The sequence below is a fragment of the Chlorocebus sabaeus genome, chromosome 12, assembly GCF_047675955.1.
Source record: "Chlorocebus sabaeus isolate Y175 chromosome 12, mChlSab1.0.hap1, whole genome shotgun sequence".
Lineage (NCBI taxonomy): Eukaryota > Metazoa > Chordata > Mammalia > Primates > Cercopithecidae > Chlorocebus > Chlorocebus sabaeus.
Window position 1 is genome coordinate 96,179,065 of NC_132915.1, and position 21,984 is coordinate 96,201,048.

Below are 21,984 nucleotides of genomic sequence, written 5' to 3' on the forward strand. Positions count from 1 at the left end.
AGTGTTTTACCCAGCCTAGGTACGTGTGGTAGAGCCGAATGAAAGCTTAGAAAAAGATGACTTGAGAACTAGCCCAGCAGAGGAATCAGGTGGGATGTTTTGTTACTAAGTGAAACTTGCACCTGTTTTCTCCCAGGCCTCGTTGAGTTGTGTACAACAGAGAGCTCAGGTGTTGGGGGCAGTTGACCGGTTGAAGAATGCATTGCTATTATGGGAGGAACATTGGCCTCTGAAAAAGCAGAACTGGATCCACGTTCTTGCCTGGTAACTCTAACTATCATCTAGTTTGTAAAGGGGAATGCAGTTCACTGAAAAATTCTTATGACAGTGGGGAAAGGATTGGGGTGTCTGCATTGTTTTGCGTAATATAGGTCATAAGAACGAGCATTTAGGCTGGAGGGAGGCTTTTCATCTCTATAACTTTACTTTCACAGGACAATTCATCACGATTTGAAGATTTTTGAGTGAAAACTACATTGTTCTGCTATGTGTTTCGGGGCAAATTTCTACATACAATTTGCTTAAATATTTCAGATGATACAAGAATATATGTGTGGGGTAAAAAGCTGAAATTTGCAATCCCCCTTCTCTAGAAGTAACCATTGTGAAGAGTTAACTCTGTATTCCAGCTATTTTGTATACTATAAATACACTGTGAACATTTGAGTGTATATAGACATGTATGTTACACACAGTTTTAGAGATGGAATATTGCTGTGTTGCCCATGCTAGTCTCAAACTCCTGAGCTCAAGTGACCCTCTCGCCTCAGCCTCCCAAAGATTTGGAATAACAGGCATGAGCCACCGCACCTGGCCTGCATGAGTATATTTACTAATTGCTAAGTTACTCTGTTCAATATGTGTCTATTGAAGTCCCCCATGTGCCAAGCATTGTTCTGAATACCTTATATGCACCAATTGACTTAATTTTTAGAGCAGCTCTCTTATTGTGGCCCCTTTTACAGTGAGGAAACTGAACCACAGAGAGGCTGAGGACGTCGTCTAACATCACACAGCCAGTGCTGTTGGAATTGAGGTTTGAACCCAGACAGCTAGCTTCAGATCTCTTAGCTGTTATCATAGATGGCACACCCAAACCTTAGGGCCGCCTCCCAAGCCTTGCCTCCGATACGGGCTCGCCTGAGCTCTGCGAGAGCCGTGTATGTGAGGTTTCTTTCCTCTTTAAGAACGCAAGTCTTGGAATTGTCGCAGACCCTGGTAGGACCTCTTGAAGACCAAAAACAGGGATTCTTCAAGCCTGACCCAAGGCCAGATCTCTGATTTAGCTACTTGGAAGGTAGACGTGGAAGAGAGTAATTTTGCCAGAACAAAAAGTCAGGATGGCTGGGCTGACTCGGCCAGACGCAGTGGCTCATGCCTGTAATCCCAGCACTTTGGGAGGCCGAGACAGGTGGATCACCTGAGGTCGGGAGTTTGAGAGCAGCCTGGCCAACAAGTTGAAACTACGTCTCTACTGAAAATATGAAAATTAGCTGGGCTTGTTGGCGGGTGCCTGTAATCCCAGGTACTTGGGAGGCTGAGGCAAGAGAATTGCTTGAACCCAGGATGCAGAGGTGGCAGTGAGCTAAGATTATGCCACTGCACTCCAGCTTGGGTGACAGAGCGAGACTTCGTCTCAAAAAAACAGAAGGAAGGGGAAGGGGAATGCCTGGGCTGACTCATAGGGAAGAGGCCCCACAGCAGCCGTAGGACCTTGGCCACTTGGGTGGAAAAGAAGGAAGAGCTTCACCCATGGCGGTGACCTGGACTGCAGAAACCACACTAAACAGTCCACATCCTGGAGCCTGGCCACCCCGTTTGCTTCTCTTCTTAGGTACGGGTTGTGGGGAGCTTTCTACCCTGGAGGGTGAGCTGCGCAGCTTCTAACCAGGGTAGGCATGTGTCTGTCCCTGGGAATACAGACAGCGTTCTCATAAGCAGCCCAAATACTCCTGAACAGCTTTTTGTAGGGTGGGGCGGGGTGGGGCGGGGCAGAGGGTCATTTTGACTCCTAGGTACGTTTTCCACTTTCACTGCTGATAACTGTGTTACAGATGAAAATTTTGTTTTTGATACTGAAGAGGGCTTAAGAGAGTGAGCTATTATGGCACATCTAAGTCTGCTAAAGTAGAACCACAGGGTAGTGTAGGAAAATCTCTTCTAAATTATGGATCATATATGGTGAACGTTAGAAGCCATGTGTACCTAAGTTGAAAAACCAAAACATGGCTTGTATTTGGGTGACCCCGGTAAGTCTGGATGCCACTGCGCCTTGTGTGAACACAGGATGCTGAGGTGTAGGGATGAACAGGCTTTTTCTGGACATCTTGCGCTTCTCCCTTGGGGTAAAGTGGGGTGGCAGTAGCAGCGCACAGCTGTTGGGCCCCTAATATTTGTCGGCTGTTTTTCCTGTGGGATTCCATTTAATGCAATCTTGGAGGTAAAATTATGTTATTGAAGATAGAGGCTTAGAGAAGTTGAGAAAATTGTTCAAGGTCACATCATTTGTTTTGTTTCGTTTTGCTTTTGAGACAGTTTTGCTCTTCTTGCCCAGGCTGGAGTGCAGTGGTGCGATCTCGGCTCACCATAACCTCTGCTTCCCAGGTTCAAGTGATTCTCCTGCCTCAGCCTCCCGAGTAGCTGGGATGACAGGCATACGCCACCACGCCAGGCTGATTTTGTATTTTTAGTAGGGACGGGGTTTTTCCATGTTAGTTACCCTGGCCTTGAACTCCCTACTTTGGGTGATCCACCCAACTCAGCCTCCGCAAGTGCTGGGATTACAGGTGCAAGCCACCACGCCTGGCCAAGGCCATGTCATTTCTTAAGTTGAAAGATGAAGTACTTGATGAACCCAGAAGTTTGACTTCAAGGCCCTTGATCTTTCCATAACACGTGGTTCCTTCCCTGGTTGGTGGGAGTGACTGAAGAACTGAAGGAAGCTGTGCTTTGTGGAAAGAGGACCTGAGGGGTGTATGGTCTTTCCAGGCTTGGAATCTGCCATGCTGGGCTTCTGAATTGTATAGCTTGGCCATATAGTGAGAAGCCCCTCATTTAAGACTTATTTTTTGGGGAAAATGAAGGAAAGCCGCCCACATGAGACAGGCAGAGGCGACTTTCTCAGAGCTGCTGTGGCAAGAGAGTCGGCACCGTCACTTGCGTGTGGCAGAGACTGACATGCAAGTGAATGGTGGATGAGGAGTGGGGAAGCTTCAGGATGGAAAGAACGGCTCCCAGTGGAGGCTGTTGTGGGGGCTGGAGGCGACTGTGCAGAAGTGGGGTGTCCTATGTGATTGGTTAGGGGCATATTTGGCTTTCTCTGAATGATCCTAACTGGAAACAGGGGCCAAAATTAGGGTGACTGTCAGTTTTGAGTCAAGTCCTGGTCACCTGGGACAGAGTTGTGGTTTAGTTTCTGGGTTGTGGAGAGAGAGCAGTCTGGCTTCCTGTCTGATGTGCTAGCCTGGCTGGCCTCCTGGCTGTTGACTGTAGATAGGGGATTGGTTTCCTGGGTGGGCAGCCATAGGTTGTGGTCTGAGTTCTGTCTTTATACATATGATCAGGCATGGTCTGTTTGTATATTCAGTCCCTCATTTTTCTTGTCAGTAAAAACATCAAGTGACAAATTGGATACCTTGGGAAGATTTTAGATGTCTGTGTCCCCTGGAGGAAGTTTTCACATTCACATGGAATCAGAATGAATATGAACAATGGGGCCATTTATCTTGAAGATTTAAAAGAGGAAATCTTCAACAATACTACCTCGGCGCCATTGCCTCTTTGTCCATCCTTAGGGAATGTGTTTTTATGCACCGCCGGCTCATCGTCCACCAGTTTGTGGTTGATCCAGTTCTCTATACGTCTTACCTTGTGTGTATCTCATTGTTTGCTAGTGTTACCTTTCCCCTTCGTCAGTGTAGTTTATTTGTGTAGCCTCTGTTGGTAGGAAGTTATTTGTGGAATTTGTGAATGGAAGGGACCTTGGAGTTCTGCTAGGTCAACAGAGTGATTTTAGAGATAAACGGAAATACAGGGAAATGTTCCAGCTTTTTTGGTGGCAAAACCAGGAATAGAAAGCAGTGTTCTTTGTGCCACAATGTCATTGGAAGACAGCTCAATGTGGGCCTAAAATGCAGAATAATTAACTTTCATTTGTCTCTGCTTCTGACTCTTGCTATCAGACATTTTAAATTGACCTAAATGTGTTAGCAGAAATATGAAAAGTCCTGACTTGTTTACATATAAGGTACTTTGTCGCCTACTCATTTGGTTGTTTTTTTCAACAGGATTGAAAAGACATTGTTATAAACTGAATGTTTATGTCTCTCCCAGATTCTAGTACTGGAGCTCTAACTGCCAGTGTGATGGTATTAGGGGGAAGGAGCTTTGGGAGGTGATTAGGGTTAGATGAGTTCATGAGCGTGGGCCCTGGTCTGACAGGATTAGTGCCCTTAGAAGAAGAGAAACCAGGCCAGGAGTGGTGGCTCACACTTGTAATCCCAGCACTTTGGGAGGCCGAGGTGGGCAGATCATGAGGTCAGGAGATTGAGACCATCCTGAAATCCTGTTTCTACTAAAAATACAAAAATTAGTTGGGTGTGGTGCCACGGGCCTGTAATCCCAGCTACTCGGGAGGCTGAGGCAGGAGAGTTGCTCGAACCAGGGAGTCGGAGGTTTCAGTGAGCTGAGATTGTGCCACTGCACTCCAGCCTGGTGACAGAGTGAGACACTGTCTCAAAAAAAAAAAAAAAAAGAAAGAAAGCAGAGAGCTCGCACTGACCTGGTGTGAGGAAACAAGAAGAAAGGTGGCTGTCTGCAAGCCAGGAAGAGGTCCCTGTCCGGGAACTGAGTTGGCCGACACTTTGATCTTGGACTTCCAGCCTCCAGAGCTGTGAGAAATAAACTAATGTTTAAACCACACAGCCTATGGTGTTTTTTATGGTATTTGCCTAAGGTGTTATGGCCATCTGATTTGACTGATACAGAGATGGTTCCAGAATACTGTAGCCTGTATCTGAGTTGGTGATGCCATGAAAATAAATGTGACAGTTCATTCCTTTATATAAAGATAGTGCTGTGAGCCCAGGGCCTTTGCTCATGTCTTAGTTGAGTCTTGTTTTCTTATAATAGCTTCCTAATTTCTCTTCCCCCCCTCTAATTTATATTATATCGCTGGATTAAATCAGATATGGTATGATTTTATACTTTATGTCTATACAAGCTTGTAGTGATTTTATTTCATTTGATTTGATTTTTGAGACATGCCCTTGCTCTGTTGCTCAGGCTGGAATGCAGGCGTGCCATGACAGCTCACTGTCACCCTAAATTCCTGGGCTCAAGTGATCCTCCCGCCTCAGCCTCCTGAGTAGCTGGGACTACAGGTGTTCTATCCTGCCTAGTTAATTTTTAAATCTTTGTAAGGACAGTCTTGCTGTGTTGTCCAGAGTGGTTTCAAACTCCTGGCCTCAAGCAGTCCTCTCGCCTCAGCCTCTCAAAGCACTGGATTACAGACATGAGCCGCCACACCTGGCCCAGTGATTTTTCATTGTTAAGATCAAGGACGGGTTCCCTGGCTTGGCATTCTAGGCTCATGATCAGGGCGTGATATGCAAGTTTGGGTTTCAGTGTTTTCATTCCCGCCATGAGCCTTGCACTCCAGCTTGTTGCCTAAGCCCTGTTCTGAAGCCCAGCCTGAGAGCTGCACTTAGAATTTGTACCTTCTCATCTCTTCATCGTCTTCGCCTATGTTCTTATCTCCTTCTGGGACATCATCTCCACACTTCTGCCTCTTTAAATCTTCTCCATCCTTCAAGACTTGAAATACTCACTTCCTTTCCATGATCCCCGCTCTGACATCCAAGCTAGAATTAATCTTTCTTCCTTTGAACTCTGATAGTGCCTAATGATTTTCCATCCTTTAATTATACAGCAGTTCTGTGTGTTAGATGATATTATTTTCCCAGTTTTTCATAGTTACTTTGAAAATATTTGCTGTAGTCATATATTTTGAATATGTAATATGAGCGACATTCAAAACGTACTGGAGTGTGAAAGGCAGTCCTACTCCCATCACTGCCCTGTGACCACTGTTGCCAGTGTTTGTTTGTTTGTTTGTTTGTTTGTTTTTCCAAGGCAGAGTCTTGCTCTGTCACCAGGCTGGCGTGATCTCGGCTCACTGCAACCTCTGCCTCCTGGATTGAAGTGATTCTCCTGCCTCAACCTCCTGTGTAGCTGGGACTACAGGTGTGCGCCACCACACCCAGATCATTTTTGTATTTTCAGTATAGACGAGGTTTCACCATGTTGGCCAGGATGGTTTGGATATCTTGGCCTCGTGATCCACCTGCCTCAGCCTCTCAAAGTGCTGGGATTACACGCATGAACCACTGTGCCCAGCCTATGTGTCTTGTTTTTAAAAACACAGATGTTGGCATAAGATAAACACGGTTCTCCACCAGTTCCCCCCACTGGTAAGTATTTAGGCTGTTCCCAACCGTCTGGATTAATCAATGCTGAGTTGTACATAATTCTTGCATATTTGCATGAATATGTTCATAGGATGCATTGCTAGAAATGAAATTGTGGGATCCAGGGATCTGCGCTTTTTAAATATTCATGGTTGTTGCTGGATTCCCTTCCGTTAGGGCCATACCGTTATCTCACTGTCAATGTGTAAGGGCGCCTATTTCTATTTCCTTGCCAACAGTTTTTTCTCAGCTGTTTTCCTTGACATCACACACACACAAAAATAGCCCGCTTGTTCCAAAAACATGGATATTTTACATTTCTACTTAAAGTGTGCGCACACTGACTGAAGCTCTGTGTTGCAGTGATGTGTGCTGCTAGGATTGTGGCTCTGTTTCGAATTTGCTAGCCAGGCTATGGCTTTCCAGGCAGGTATTTTTTGTTTTGTTCATGCTGTTGCTGTCCTTGCGCTGTGTGAATTTCCCTCCACTGCCCAGGCAGATTTCCTTTCCGGTGTACGAGCTTAGTGTCTCATCCGGCAGCCCCGTTTCCTGTTGACCTGGGCCGAGTGTCTCATTCGGCAGCCCTGTTTTCTGGTGATCTGGGCAGAGTGTCTCATCTGGCAGCCCTGTTTCCTGGTGATCTGCACTGAGTGCCTCCATGAGAACTTGCACCAATCTTCTCCAGTAGTGCATCTTTTCACAGCAAGCAAAACATTTTCATCACTTTTCTAGTGGGAGAGGCACTAGTTCTTTTCTGGGCATCAGGAGACCTGGCTTTGTTCTGGTTCAAGCAACAGCTGGTGAGTTACCAAAGACAAGTCACATCTGGTCCCTGGTCCTTTGCTGTATAAGTAGAATCACAGTCCGAGTGGACATCACTGCCCTGGTCTCTATGCAGTACTGAGTGTTGTGGGGATGATGGCTAAGTGTCAGGGTGCATTTCCACCACTAGGGGATTACAGGCCAGCCAAAGACACAGGAGGAAAGCTAACAGCCCCGGGCAGGTACACAGAACCAGAGGAGTTTGAAAGGGTGGTTCCAAGCTCCTTGGTGTGACTGATGTGATCACAAAAAAACATTTTATCTCTAAGTCTTGGGCCATTGGGCCAAGAGAAGAGAGAGCTGGTGTTGAGTTGTAGTGAGAGGTGCGTGGTTCGTGTGCCTGCTGAGCCTGGCTTGGACTCAATTCCATTGAGTCCCATTCCATTTTACCTTCTGTTTCCACCTTTCTCATGCTCCTGCTTGTTTCTCCAGAAAAAAATTGCAATAAATTCCTTTCAAAAACTTTACAAAAGCCATAGATGCTTATTGAAAATAGTTCAAATGATATGGAAGACAGAAAGATAGTGTTTTTCTGTTGTGTGTTTGGATTAATGTGTCTTTGGGGTAGTCACTTTTAACACTGGGTGTATTTCCTTCCAGATCTTTTCCAGTGTACCTACAAATATGTATGTACACTTTGTAAAATACAAAATAGTACCTGATAAACACTAAGTCCCCCTACTCCCACTGCGCAGTCTACATGGACATCCTTTCATGGTGATACGATGAGACCTGATCGACTCCTTTTGTTCACTGGAGTGCTAGGTACTAATAGCTACAGATAACTCACCTTCAGTGGACGTTTGCCATGTGACAGGGTCTGTGCTCCAGGCAGGCTACATGAAGTGGGTCTTAAGGCTTTTTACAACAATGCTATGGGTGAACACAGTAATTGTTAACATGTTGCAAATGATAGGATTGCAGTAGAGAGAAGCAAAGCTGCTTGCTCAAACTCATGGTACGATTCCCAACAGAGAGAGAGAACACTTTTAAAACAATTGTTGTTATAGTCAGGTGATTTATGATCATTTGAAGAAATAGTGCATTCAGTGAGTACATTTAAGGGTCTGGTACAGTCTGGGAGCTGTTCCTGAAAATGCACTGGGCTAGAGGTAAGGGAGTGGTCCATTGGCCGTGGGCCCCTAGTGCAAGGAGGGAGGTCCCCAGGAGAGGGGGCATGGAGAGGAGGTCTCTGAACAAATCTTGCAACGTCCATTTCTGCTGAGTCTGGTTCGAGGTGTGGCTCTTGACATGTACACTTTTCAGAGATACTTGGTTTCGATTTTTATCATGGCTCACCTTAGCAGCAATGGTTTTGAACTGCCTGGAGATGTGGTCTGGAAGGCCAGTGTTATGCCCATCCTTCCCGCTCCTGCAGGAGGGGAGTCATCCTGGGACTAGAGGGCTTCACCTGTAATCAGCTGTCTCATAATAAGTGGATTTGATGCTGGTTTCGGTAGGTCAGGAAATTTCCCATTTGGAAGGAAAACGGACACTTGTCTTTGGGTTTTGCTGAGGAGCCACAGGGTTTAGAGCAGGGACTGGAAGTTTGTTGAGACACATGTGAGTGCACTCAAACATCTTCCAAGAAACATGGAAATAAAGGCAGTGTTCCAGAGAGGTCCCTGGCTTTGGGATATAAATATTTCTGTAACAGAATGGTACTGGATGTCTGCTGTATTTTTTTCTCTGCTATTTTGACAAGTTTTATTTGGGTGTGTGTCTCCTGTACAGAAGGTATGACATCAGTTTTTGCCACCAAGTATTTACAGCCGTTGGTTACCTCCTCTGTGGGTCACTTTTGTGCCGTGGTTTCTTTGAGGAAATTGTAGGTCTCCTACCCAAAGCACATTGCCCATTTCAAGGTGTTCCTGGATTCTGAACACCTGTGGCAGTGCCTTCCATGTGGGTGAAGCCCGCAGAGAAAGTACCGCCACCCCAGGAGGTGGGGACTGGTGATTGCCTGAGTGAGGAGGCCGGGGATGCACCCTGGACTAGAACTTGTGACCGGCTGCTTTTTCTTCCCCTCGTCTCCCTCCTATTTTTCTACCACCCCCACTTTTTAAAATTTTCTTATAAAAAATTAGGCAAGTATTTTGGTTTCCTTTATTCGCTATTCCTTGCTAATCGTATGCAGAATGAGCCTGGAAAAGTGGAAAGGAAAGTTGTACTTAGCTTCAGATGATCCTACCAGCCCCGCATTGAGGGGCTTCCCCCAGGTGGCATTGTCAAGTGACGTTGTGGAGGTTCTCCTTTCAGTCCTCAGCGTTAACCAGCAGAGACAGGTGGCACTTATTCCTGGTTAATGTTGAGGAAGTTGAGCTCAAAGTGGCTAAGGGAACTTCCCAAAGTCACATAGGAAGTAGCAGAGTAGAACCAAACACAGATTGTCTCTGAATCAGGCAGGTCGTCAGATTCCAAAATGGGCTCTTAATTTTTGGAGGTCAAAAAGCTGAACAGACAAAGCTATTTCTTTTTTCTTCTTCTTCTTCTTCTTTCTTCTTTCTTCTTTCTTCTTTCTTCTTTGATTTCGCTATGCTGCTTAGGCTGGTCTAGGCTCAAGCTGTCCTCCTGCCTTAGCGTTCTGAGTGCTGGGCTTATGTCACCACACCCAACAGAACAGACATTTCTTTAAAGAAGACATACAAATGGCCAAAAAATATGTGAGAAAAATGCTTAGTATTACTTATAATCAGAGAAATGCAAATCAAAACCACAGTGAAGTATCATCTCACCTGTGAGGATGAGTATTACCAAAAAGACAAAAAATAACAAGTGCTGGCGAGGATATGGAGACAAGGAAGCTCTTACACACTGTAGGGGGGTGTACACTAGAGCAGCTGGCTGGGCACGGGGCACACGCTGACATCCCAGCACTTTGGGAGGCGGAGGCGGGCAGATCACCTGAGGTCCGGAGTTTGAAACCAGCCTGGCCAACATGGTGAAACCCCGTCTCTACTAAAAACACAAAAATTAGCTGGGAGCGGTGGATCACACCTGTAATCCCAGCACTGTTGGGCGGCAAAGGTGGGTGGGTCACTTGAGGCCAGGAGTTCAAGACCAGCCTGGCCAACGTGGTGAAACCCCATCTCTACTAAAAAATACAAAAATTTGCCAGGTACAGTGGCGGGTGCCCAAAATCCCAGCTACTCAGGAGGCTGAGGCATGAGAACCACTGGAACCCGGGAGGCACATGCTACAGTGAGCAATCCGAGATTACACCACTGTACTCCAGCCTGGGCAACAGTGAGACTCTGTCTCGAAGAGAAAAAAGAGAAAGAGTAAGAGTAAGCTAAGGCACCCACTATGGCAAACAGTATGGAGGTTCCTCAGAAAACTGCAAATGAAGTTACAGTGTGATCCAGCAGTCCCACTACAGTGTAGATACCCAAAGAAAAGGAAATCAGTGTCGGAGGGACATCCGCACCTCTGTTTCCTCCAGCACTGTTCACCATAGCCAAGATACGGAATCAGCCTCGGTGTCCAACAGCAGATGATGGATAGAGAAAATGTGGTCTTTATACACAGTAGCATACTATTCAGCCATAACACAGGATGAAGTCCTGTTATTCTCAGCAATGTGGATGGAACTGGAAGATATTATGAAATAAGCCAGAGACAGATAGTTACACAGCACATGTTCTCTTATGTGGAAGGCAAAAAAGAGTGGATCTCTTGGAAGTTGAAAGTAGACAGAGGATCCTAGAGGGTGAGAAGGGTGGGGGAAGAGGGAGATAGGGAGAAATTTGTTAAAGGATACAAAATTATAGCCGGATAGGAATAAGTTCTAATGTTCTATAACACAGGATGACTATAGTTAACAAGAATATATAGTTTCAGGCTGGGAGCGGTGGCTCATGGGAGGCTGAGGTGGGTGGATCACCTGAGGTCAGGAGTTTGAGACCAGTCTGGCCAACGTGGTGAAACCCCGACTCTACTAAAAATACAAAAAATAGCCGGGCATAGTGGTGGGTGCCTGTAATCCCAGCTACCAGGGAGGCCGAGGCAGGAGAATAGCTTGAACCTGGGAAGCAGATGTTGCAGTCAGCTGAGATCACACCACTGCCCTGTAGCCTGGGCAACAGAGCAAGACTTTGTCTCAAAAAAAAAAAGAAAGAAAGAAAGAAAGAAAGAAAAAGTTCCAGATAACTGGAGGAAGGGTATTGAACGTTACCAACACAAAGAAATGATAAATGTTTGAGATGGTGGATATGCTAATTATGCTGATCATCTACAAAACATGTATTATAACATCACTATATATACTACATACATATGTACAGTACACAATTATGTGTCAATTAAGAAAGAAAAAACAACTTAGATTGGAATGGCTATGAAGTAGCTAGCTTTTTCATATTTTTTATATAGACCCTAGGCATTTATGTTAAGTAAACTACCCTTGGCTTCAGGAAATGTGTAGTATTTGAATTTTAGCCTTGCATTTTATAATACCGAGAAGTAAAACTGTAGGCTTGCTTTAGATACAGTCACAGGGATTTGCCGTGATGACCTTTTTATGTAATAAGAGTGAAATATACCTTAATAGGCATACATGCTCATTTTTCTCCCTCATACACATTTTTAGTTGTTGTCCCGGCATTGTGATACTTATGTAAACAGTATGTGATATCTTAGGTAGGAATCAGAATTTTAAGGTAAGAATACTTAAAGTTATGTATTTTTCAAACTTTCAAACTGGATATTTTACATGTCCATTATATAACTGTAATTAAATTATCAAAAAGACAATACCTGTCTTTAATATGGGTGATGCTCTAGCTTTTTTTTTTTTTTTTTTTTTGAGACAGGGTCTCACTTTCTCCCAGGCTGGAGTGTAGTGGTGCGACCATGGCTCACTGCAGCCTCAGCCTCATAGGCTCGAGAGATCCTCCCACCTCAGCCTCCCAAGTAGCTGGGACCACAGGTGTACAATACCATGCCCAGCTAATGTTTAAAATTTTTTGCAGAGACAGGGCCTCCCTCTGTTGCTCAGGCTGGTCTGGAATTCCTGGATTCAAGTGATTCTCCTGCTTCATCCTCCAAAGTGCTGTGATTACAGGCATGTGCCACTGCCTGGCCCCATGTAAGTGGGATGATGACTTGAGCCTAGGAGTTCCACACCAGCCTGGGGAACATGGCACAAGACCCTGTCTCTACAAAAACTAAAAAAATGAACTGGTCATGGTGGCACCTGCCTGTGGTCCCAGCTACTCCAGGAGGCTGAGGCGGGAGGATAACTTGAGCCCAGGAGTCAAGGCTGCAGTGAGCTCTGATCTTGTCATTGCATTCCAGCCTGTGTGACAGAGTGAGACCTTGTCTCTTAAAAAAAGTTACTGGCTACCTGATTATTCATAGGAGAAAAACCTGAACTCTGCTCTAAACTTCATACGTCATACAAAAATTAACTCAAAATGGATCATAGACTAAAATGTAAAATGCAAAATAAAGATGAAAAGAGGAGCTAGAGACTGGGAGAAAGTATTTGCAAACCACATGTCTGATAAAGGACTCATATCTATAATATATAAAGAACTATCGAAATTCAGCAGTGAAACCGAATCATCTAGTTTGAAAATGAATAAAAGACCTGAAAAGACATTTCAGATAACATATAAGCACATGAAAAGCTGTTCAACATCATGAACCATCAGAAAAATGCACACTAAAGCCACGTCACTATACACCTATCAGAATGCCTAAAATAAAAAGTAGTAACAAGACCAATGCTGGTGAGGACGCAGGGAAACGGGATCACTCACACTTGGCTGGTGGGAATGGAAGACGGTACAGCCATTCTGGAAAACAGCTTGACAGTTTCTTATAAAACTCAATGTGCAGTTGCCATAGCATGCAGCATTCACATTCATGGGCAGTTATCCCAGAGAAATGAAGACTTATGTTCACACAAAAGCCTATATGTATCTGTTGATAGCAGCATTATTTATAAAGGCTAGAAACTGGACACAGCCTGGAGACTGCTCAGCAGGTGAATGGTTAAACAAACTGGTGCACCCAGGCCCCAGACACCACTCTGCAGTAGTTAATGACATCCTTGTTCATCAGTCTTTCAAACTAGAAACCACCATCATGCTTACTCCCCTTTTTCCCATCCTGGGTCTGAGTGGACTTCATTTTGCATTTCTTTCCAATGCATTTTCCCTCTGTCGTTTCTGGTTGCACCTCATGCCTCATTTGAACAGTTGTAAGCCCCGAATTGTTTCTCTGTCTCATCATGGAATCCTTTCTACACTTCATGCCCCGCATCGTCATTGGAACAATCTTTCCAAAACATGAACAAACTAACTTAAAAGAAATATCTCAGGTAGTCTTCCAAGTAAGTATAAGCTTTCTGTTAGAAGTTTGACTTCTTGTCTATAGGGAACCTGAGGACTGTAGAGAGACGGATTTGCTGTCTGCATTTTAAGATCAGGTAGAAATCCCTGGAGGGGCCCATGTGGAATAGTGGCACAAATACCGGTTCTAGAATCAGAAGCCCTCATATCCTGGTTCTAACACTAGCTGGATGTTCTTGGGAAAGTTTTGGTTTCAAACCTCAGTATGAGGAAGCATATTCAAGGGATCACACAAGGCTGCTGGGAGGAGTGGATGAGGGCCATGGTGAACATGCTGTGTAATCCGTGAAGCACGTCGTATGTGTTGGAAGTGGAGCTGTGTGAATAGTGGTTCTGGAATCATTGTACGAAAATACCACTGGGCACCTGTGTTGTACATGCCTGCAACATGGGTGAGGCCCGGGTCAGTACAGCTCACAGTTTGGTTTTCATGCAGTTAGAAAGGCCCAAGAGGACCCTTCCCCCCTCCAGCTGTAGGAAGGAGGCTGCTGTCTCCTGCCTCTATTTGGTGGGATTGTCTGTGGCTCCTTGGGGACAGGAATGCAGGGAATGGGGGAAGAAAGCCGGCCTGACTGCTCGCTAGTCAGCCTTCCCCCAGGGAGGGTGGAGGGGTCATTTCGTGGTAACTTGCCAAGTCTTTCCTAATCCATCTGCTCTTAGAAATGACCAGCATGACAAGTAAAAGACCCGTTAGAGACAGATGGGCTGTGTGTCCCTTGCCTTTATGGCTTTGTGGCCTCAGAGCTGCCAGAACTCGATAGCTTTCTGGGGAATGCTGGGTCAGCCAAGGGGCTGAAAATAGTGACAGGAAGAAAATTCTCCCTCGCTGCTCTGGTCTGGGAGTGATGACTGAGGAGAGCGGCATGGAGGGCCCAGCCGTGGGGTCCCTCTCAAGCACACCCTCACCGCAGTGGGAATGCGGGTCTCAACCTCCCTAGGCCTCCGTGATTTTCATCTGTCACATACTCACCTCCAGCAGGGACGTCTATGGTGATGAGATGAGGGAGCATCCTAGCACATGTGGCACTTAGTAGGCTTTCGGTGAGTGGACACTGGCGCCAGTGGAACAGGAGACTGGGCGCTGCGTGTGGACGCACTCACGTGCTGGTGTCATGGGTGGACAGAGGAGAGAGGGACGCTCTGCCGTTCTCTTTTTGGTCTGTCACCCCCACTGTTTTGAGCAGAATCCGTGAGTGTATTCTGTTGCCCCAGTCAACTTGGTAGGCTGATTGCTCAATTTTTTGCTTCCACTTTTGATTTCTTAAGAATGGAAAAGGGAATATATCCGTTACTTTTCTGGTTGATGGCATATATTCCTTGATATCACCTTAATGCTTTTTAATTTCTATGTATTTTGGATGCTGGAGCTTGCCTGACATCTGTGTATTTATGCCTCACCCTCTCGCATAACTGTTGGCCACACCAGGACCAGAGAGAAGTGACCAGACCGATTGATAGCAGGGCTAGGACTGGAATTCTCCAGCCTTATGACGCCCAGCAGGCTCTGTTTTCTGTATTGCACTGCTCTGCCCTATTTCGACCCCTGTTAGGACAGTGGATGTGAAATGTAGCTGGGCGCTTTTGGGGGTGTGCTTGGAGTATGGCAGATGCCTCAAACTGGCATTTTCCCCTGATTCTGATTTCTCATGGCTCAGAGTCAGTCGCTAGGCTGTGGACTTGGAAGATACAGGCAGTTGTTCTGTATGGCAAACTATGCCAGGGCATTTTTTTCACCCGGCAATTTGTTTGGATTGGACTGGAATAAATCTCTGATATTGGTTTCTTTGCCAATATTATTAGGGAGTGGAGCCTGACTTGTTAACTTAGCTCAATTCGTAGTGCTTAGAATCTCAGTGAGTGTGTGTTGAACTGAGCGGAAGTGTGAGAGCATCTTGGACAGTGGTTTGCAAACCTAGCTGCTCCTGGGGGACTGTGAAAAAAGCATGCGTGCTTAGTCCCGACCAGTTGAAATAGAATCTGCAGGAATGAAGCCTGTGCAGCTATAGTGCTGTTAAAAACCCCCAGGTGGTTCTGATATACCGTAAAGGTTGAGATCCACTGATCCACAGTGAATTGGAGGCCTGGATCATAGACATGCTTTATGCTTTCACCAGCTTAGAATGGCTCTTGTGTTTTAGAACTGTGAAAAAAAAGTGTTAAGCAAACAAATGTGGAAATAGCCTAAATGCCATATCCTGTTACTACCTGCCATCAAGTATATTTACCAGTTATCCATTCTGTTCTGATCTCTACCCATTCCACCATTTCTTTGTGGAACAATAATTTGACAGTTGCTTATGCAGAACCAGGGTAAGTCTAGTTTGATTGGCGGGAAACGATTTTCGGTATGAAGTATCTTCAGGCATTTATTGAAGTCTTGTTTGTACCACCACTGTGCTGGACAGTTTGTAAATGTTACTTCTTTAAGGAAGGTCTATGGAGTCAGGCTTCCTGGGTTTTGCTAACTAGCTGTGTCATTTGGTGAAAGTTTTTAAGCTTACATAAACCTGACTTTCTTCCATGAAATGGGATGATAAGGGATCATTATCATCTCACAGGATCGTGCAAATGTGTGTGTAAAGCTCTTAGTTTCATGCCTAACACATAGTAACTACTTAGTAAAGTTTTTATTACACCATCATCATATTTAAATGTAAATATTAAGAGCTAATAGGCCGGGCGCGGTGGCTCAAGCCTGTAATCCCAGCACTTTGGGAGGCCGAGACGGGCGGATCACGAGGTCAGGAGATCGAGACCATCCTGGCTAACACGGTGAAACCCCGTCTCTACTAAAAAGTACAAAAAAACTATCCGGGCGAGGTGGCGGCGCCTGTAGTCCCAGCTACTTGGGAGGCTGAGGCAGGAGAATGGCGTAAAACCCGGGAGGCGGAGCTTGCGGTGAGCAGAGATCCGGCCACTGCACTCCAGCCTGGGTGATAGAGCCAGACTCCGTCTCAAAAAAAAAAAAAAAAAAAAAAAAAAAGAGCTAATAAATTTGTAAAATGTAGTATACCTTTACCTCTTGAACCAAAGACTACTTTAGTGTTAAGTAGTTGGGTTAATTTATCACTTAAATATTGGCCTCTTGAATACCTTGAATTTCAATTGAACGTAGCCAGAGGATTTCATAATTGGACCATTGCCTCTGGAAGTTGGAGCTTTGTTTGTTCGTTTGGTTTCACTTCCTACACTAAGCATGTGGCTGTGCGCACCTTTGTGGTGACTCCTGCTACTGGGGAATCAAAGCTTTATTGGCTTCTTTGGAGGAGATGATCTTATGCTATATGAAGCACTCAGACTTTGTTAACTGTGTACCATCCAGACAAGACCAGGTGCTTCCCATGGCAGCCTGTCCTTTTCTTAGCTCTCTCATCAATCTAGCCTGTTCCTTCTATTCCCCTTTATACTAGAACTTCTCTTTGAACACGGAATGTTGTTTTGTCACTGCTAGGTCGCTAGCAATTAGTAATGTCTAGCACATACTAGGTACCTCCTGAATGTTAATAAGTGATAATCTAGCAGAACACAAGATAAATCCGCAGGTTGAGATTTAAGCTGTGTGGTATGAACGTTGCATTGGCAAACTTATTCAATCAATTCTGTTAATACAAGTTTAAAATGCCTTAGTAACTGACTTAGTTCAGGAATCATTTACTGAGTGTCTTCTAGGCCAGACATTGGGGACAGAAAGGTAATAATATATGATCCCTGCCTCATGCGCAGGAAGTCTAGTGCGATGGACAGACACGTGCCAATGGCTCCCACGGAATATGGTCAGCATTAAGATAAAGGGGCACCCTGTGTGCCCTTGGAGCATAGAGCAGGGTTTGTGTTCTGGGAACATGGGCTCCATGTGAAAACACAATTTAAATTTTCTTTTTTCTTTTTTTTTTGAGACAGAGTCTTGCTTTGTGGTCCAGGCTGGAGTACAGTGGTGTAATCTCTGCTCACTGCAACGTTCTCCCCCCAGGTTCAAGCGATTCTCGTGCCTCAGCCTCCCGAGTAGCTGGGATAACAGGTGTGCGCCACCACACCTGGCTAATTTTTGCATTTATAGTAGTAGAGTTTCACCATGCTTGCCGGGTTGGTCTTGGACTCCTGACATCAGGTGATCCTCCCGCCTCAGCCTTCCAAAGTTCTGGGATTATAGGCATGTAAGTATTCATCCTTTTAAATATCTGCGGGTAGCACTTAACTTTAAATGGGTACTAATTAAACGATTGAATGACTTTAGTATGGATTGAATGACTTTGCTCGGGCCTCGTTTTTAATTTCCTTCATTAGAGAAAAAAAAAAATGCAGGTTGAATATCCCTCATCCAAACTGCTTGGAACAAGAAGTGTCTCAGATTTTTTTACATTTTTGGATTTTTGAATATTTGTATTATACTTGCTGGTTGAGCCTCCTGAATTCAAAAATCCAGAGTCAGAGCTGTTCCAATGAACATTTCGTTGAGCGTCACGTCGGCACTCAAAAGTTGTGGATTTCAGAGTTTCTGGTTAGGGAGACTCATCCGGTATGGGTGCTGGATTGTCGCAGGAGTTCCGGACCAGAGGTTGGGTGACTAGGGTTTGGTTTTCGCTTTGTTACTAAACAGGCTGTTTTCTTCCATAAGCTCAGCTTTAGATCCCCCGGTTGTCAAAGAAGGGAATGGGCCATCTGATGTTTAAGGCCTCTGTTCTGACTTGGAGACACCTGGCTTCAGTTCATCTTCCTTAGGAGTGGACAAAGAATATGGGAATTTTGAAATTGTTAGTCAACATCTACAGGGTCGTTTCAGCCTGGTTTTGGGTAAAGGTCATCTTTAGTGAGCCCAGGGAGAGACAGCAGTTTAGCTGTCAGCTGAGAGGGGTAAGTGGTCCTATTAAATTCCCTCTGTGTTAGTGAAAGCATTGTTAAGGGTCACAGCATTAGTGGAGCTGGCTAGAAAGAGGAGGGGAACTCACTGTTACAGGTTATATTGAATGTCTTTTCAGTCACTAAATGCTTTTTATGATATGTTTTTCAGGATTTCAGTGTTGTATGATTTCTCTGTGTTAAGCACAGAAAATTTAACATCAGTAAAAAAGAATGCTCTTTCTTTTTTTTTTTTTTTTTTTTTCTTTGAGATGGAGTTTCGCTCCTGTCACCCAGGCTGGAGTGCAATGGTGTGATCTCAGCTCACTGCAACCTCGGCCTCCTGAGTTCAAGCGATTTTCCTGCCTCACCCTCCTGAGTAGCTGGTATTACAGGTGCCCGCCAGCATGCCCGGCTAATTTTTGTATTTTTAGTACAGATGGGGCTTTGCCATATTGGCCAGGCTGTTCTTGAACTTCTGACCTCAGGTGATCCTCCTGCCTCTTCTTCCCAAAGTGCTGGGATTACAGGTATGAGCCGCCATGCCTGGCCTTGAATGTTCTTTCTATGGGAATCTACGAAAGCCAGCTTTTGAGTCTAGTGGCAGAAAACCTCTTCTTCATTGTTTAGCTGTGCTGTGAGCTTGGAGGGCTTCAAGCCCAGCTGAAAAAGCTGTAGTATTTTATGTCAGTTGGCTGTCTTGGAGAACCTCATGAGCACTGGGCTGGAGTGATACTGTCAGAGTTCATGAGCTATTTGAGGCTCTCAACGCCTAGATACTGGGGTTGCCCAAATAAATCGGCTGGACTCACTATTTCTCTCGGGAGTCGGGGGGTGGAAAATGCTGTGGTCTTAACTCTGCTCTTAATTTTACAGTGCTATTATTAATGGTAAGAATGATTTCATACATTTACATTTTGCTTTGTAATTCACAGACAATTTTAAAATCCATTATCTGATTTTATTCCCTCAGCAGTTCTGTGAAAAAGGCAGAGCAGTTTTCATATCTTCTGTTTTCCTATGATTCTCTTGTGGCTCACAGAAGCTAAGAGCCTTCACCAAGGTCATAGGGTGAATGAGTTGCAGAGCTGGAAGTAGAGGCTCAGGCTTCTAGTGACCCTGTTTCTTCCTTGATAGCTCGCTCTGGTGGCGCTATGCTCTGGTAACTGCACATGCTCGGTTTGGTCTTTTGTAAATCCCTGCCCCATTTCGGGGGAGGTTCTTGGGAGGCTTCTATTCATTTTAGAGCATTTAAGTATCTTGTCGCTCCCTCTTCCCAGAGGCATGAGCATTTCTGCAGGCTCCCAGGCTGGCCCTTGTGCGTGGGGGCGTCTCCTGCCTCCACATTGCTTGCATGCCCCCTTCTGAAGGTGCTTTTCCCCGCATGGAGCCCCCTCGTGCCTGCCTCCACACTGCAGGCTGTTCGGTAAATGTTCCTGACTCAACATCGTTGTTTTCTAGAAATGGGACGGGGTACGGATGCCAAGTTCTTTTCTGTGTGAAGGCTGCGATTGTATCATCTTGCCTTCCCCGTGTGTGCTCCTTGACGGTGTTGCTGTGCTGCGGTCATCTGTGTTCCCTAGGGTGCCTCCCTTGGAGTCCCGGCCATAGCAGACATGCAGTCAGTGTTCATGGCCTAAATGAGAGGAAGGCCAACAGAGCCATTAAATCTGGAAAATGACAAGTGAGGGAAAGGAATTTTTATTGAAGGCATGTGAAAAAGAAATCTTTTTAGAAAAGTTGACCTGTTTCTCAACTGGAGTTGAATTTCAGCTCAGAAAAGCAGCTGTGTGCCCAGAGGACTTTGGGATTTCAGTTTGTGACAGATGAATTGAATTTGTTGTTGTATGAATGTATTATCCTTTTGTGGTTTTATTAGGGCTTTCTCCTAAATGGAATCGATTTTTCTATAAAAATCACACTTCCTTTCTGAGAAATGCAACACTAATTGTATGGGATGGTCTCCCAAAAGATTACCTGCCAGGAACCAAACACACTGCCTCAGACTCACGTCCCCTGGTTTCTGCCTGTGCAGCTGCAGGGCAGAGAGGCACGCTCGAGCTGAAATCAAGACGCATGTCTGCATCTTCTCTTTCTTGACTGCTGTTTCGTCTCTGAGCTGGCCTGCCTTCAACGTCTAGGAGCTTGGTGGGTGGAGACACATTACGATATGGAGGAGGGATATGGTGTTGCCACAGCCAGGAGACTGGCTGAAGTCTCTGTTCTCTTCCTGCTCACTGCTCTGACTTTGTATGAGTCACATGTGTAGGGCTGTGCCCAGTGGCTTACACCTGTAATCCCAGCACTTTGGGAGTCTGACCTGGGAGGATCTCTTGAGCCCAGAGTTTGGAACCAGTCTGGGCAACATGGTGAAACCCCATCCCTACAAAAAATAAAAGTTAAAAAATTAGCCAGGTGTGGTGGCTCATGCCTGTAATCCCAGCTACTGGAGAGGCTGAGGTGCGAGAATCACTTGAGCCCGGGAAGTCGAGGCTGCAGTGAACCATCATCACGCCACTGCGCTCCAGCCTGGTCAGAGCAAGACCTTGTCTCAAAAAAAAACAAAAACAAACAAAAACCCATGTGTAATAGTGGCAGTAGTTAACTTTTGAAAGTTTGAAGAAAAGTTCCTAAATCACCTGTGACCATGGACAACTTACTTAGCCGTTCTATGCCTCAGTTTCCTCATCTATGAAAAATGAGAGAATATGGTACTGATCTTACAGGACTTCAATGAGAACTAAACGAGATCAAACTCAGAGCCTGGCACCTCGTGAGTGCACACTCAATGTTATTATTTCAACATTTTAGAGGAAAAAGAATGCTAATGGGTCATTATGGCTAAACATAGTCTGTCACTGATGTTACTCGTGGTATTGGAAGGAACTTGAATTCCATATAGATAGTGTGATGGAGAAAGTATTTTGGACATTGGCAGTGTTGATTCAAAGAATAAAGGACGTGTCTGTCCTGTATGGAGAGCCGTTTCCGCTTGTTTCTTTAAATGCTATGGGAAAAGCAGTCGACCCTGTGCTCTCTGCCGGACAGCTTCAGTCTCCGTGTATTGATTTGGCCAATTGTCGCTCGCTGTCATCATGGCAGCAGCAGTTGAAGGGACAGCTTGTTTTGATTTGCATTTTTGGGTGTTTGTGCTATTTATAGACAATTAAGACATGGAAGCCTGTTTATGGCAAGTTGGCAAATTCAGCAAAACATGGAAAAACCTGTTAACACAGTTTGCACTTGTGTGGGCACAGAGCAGTCAAATAAACACACATGTTTTCCTGTATTTAAAACTCTCTGGAAAAAAAAAAAAAAAGACATTAAACCATTGCCCAGATGGCTTCTAGAGCTAGAGCTTTTTCCTTGAAGTACATGAGTATGGCTGTCAGACATCTGAAACCCGAAGCCATCTTAAAACAACATTTTGATGCTACCCCCTATCCGCCCTTTTTTTCCATTTGTAAGGGACAAGGATCCAGGAAGGAAAGTATCAGCTTACA

General features: G+C 45.1%; 1 pseudogene; it reads left to right on the plus strand.

The window, feature by feature from the left end:
• Positions 1–18,163: 18,163 nt before the first annotated feature.
• The window catches only part of LOC119618187 (SH3 domain and tetratricopeptide repeat-containing protein 1-like), a 28,013-nt pseudogene continuing 24,192 nt past the window's right edge, over positions 18,164–21,984 (plus strand).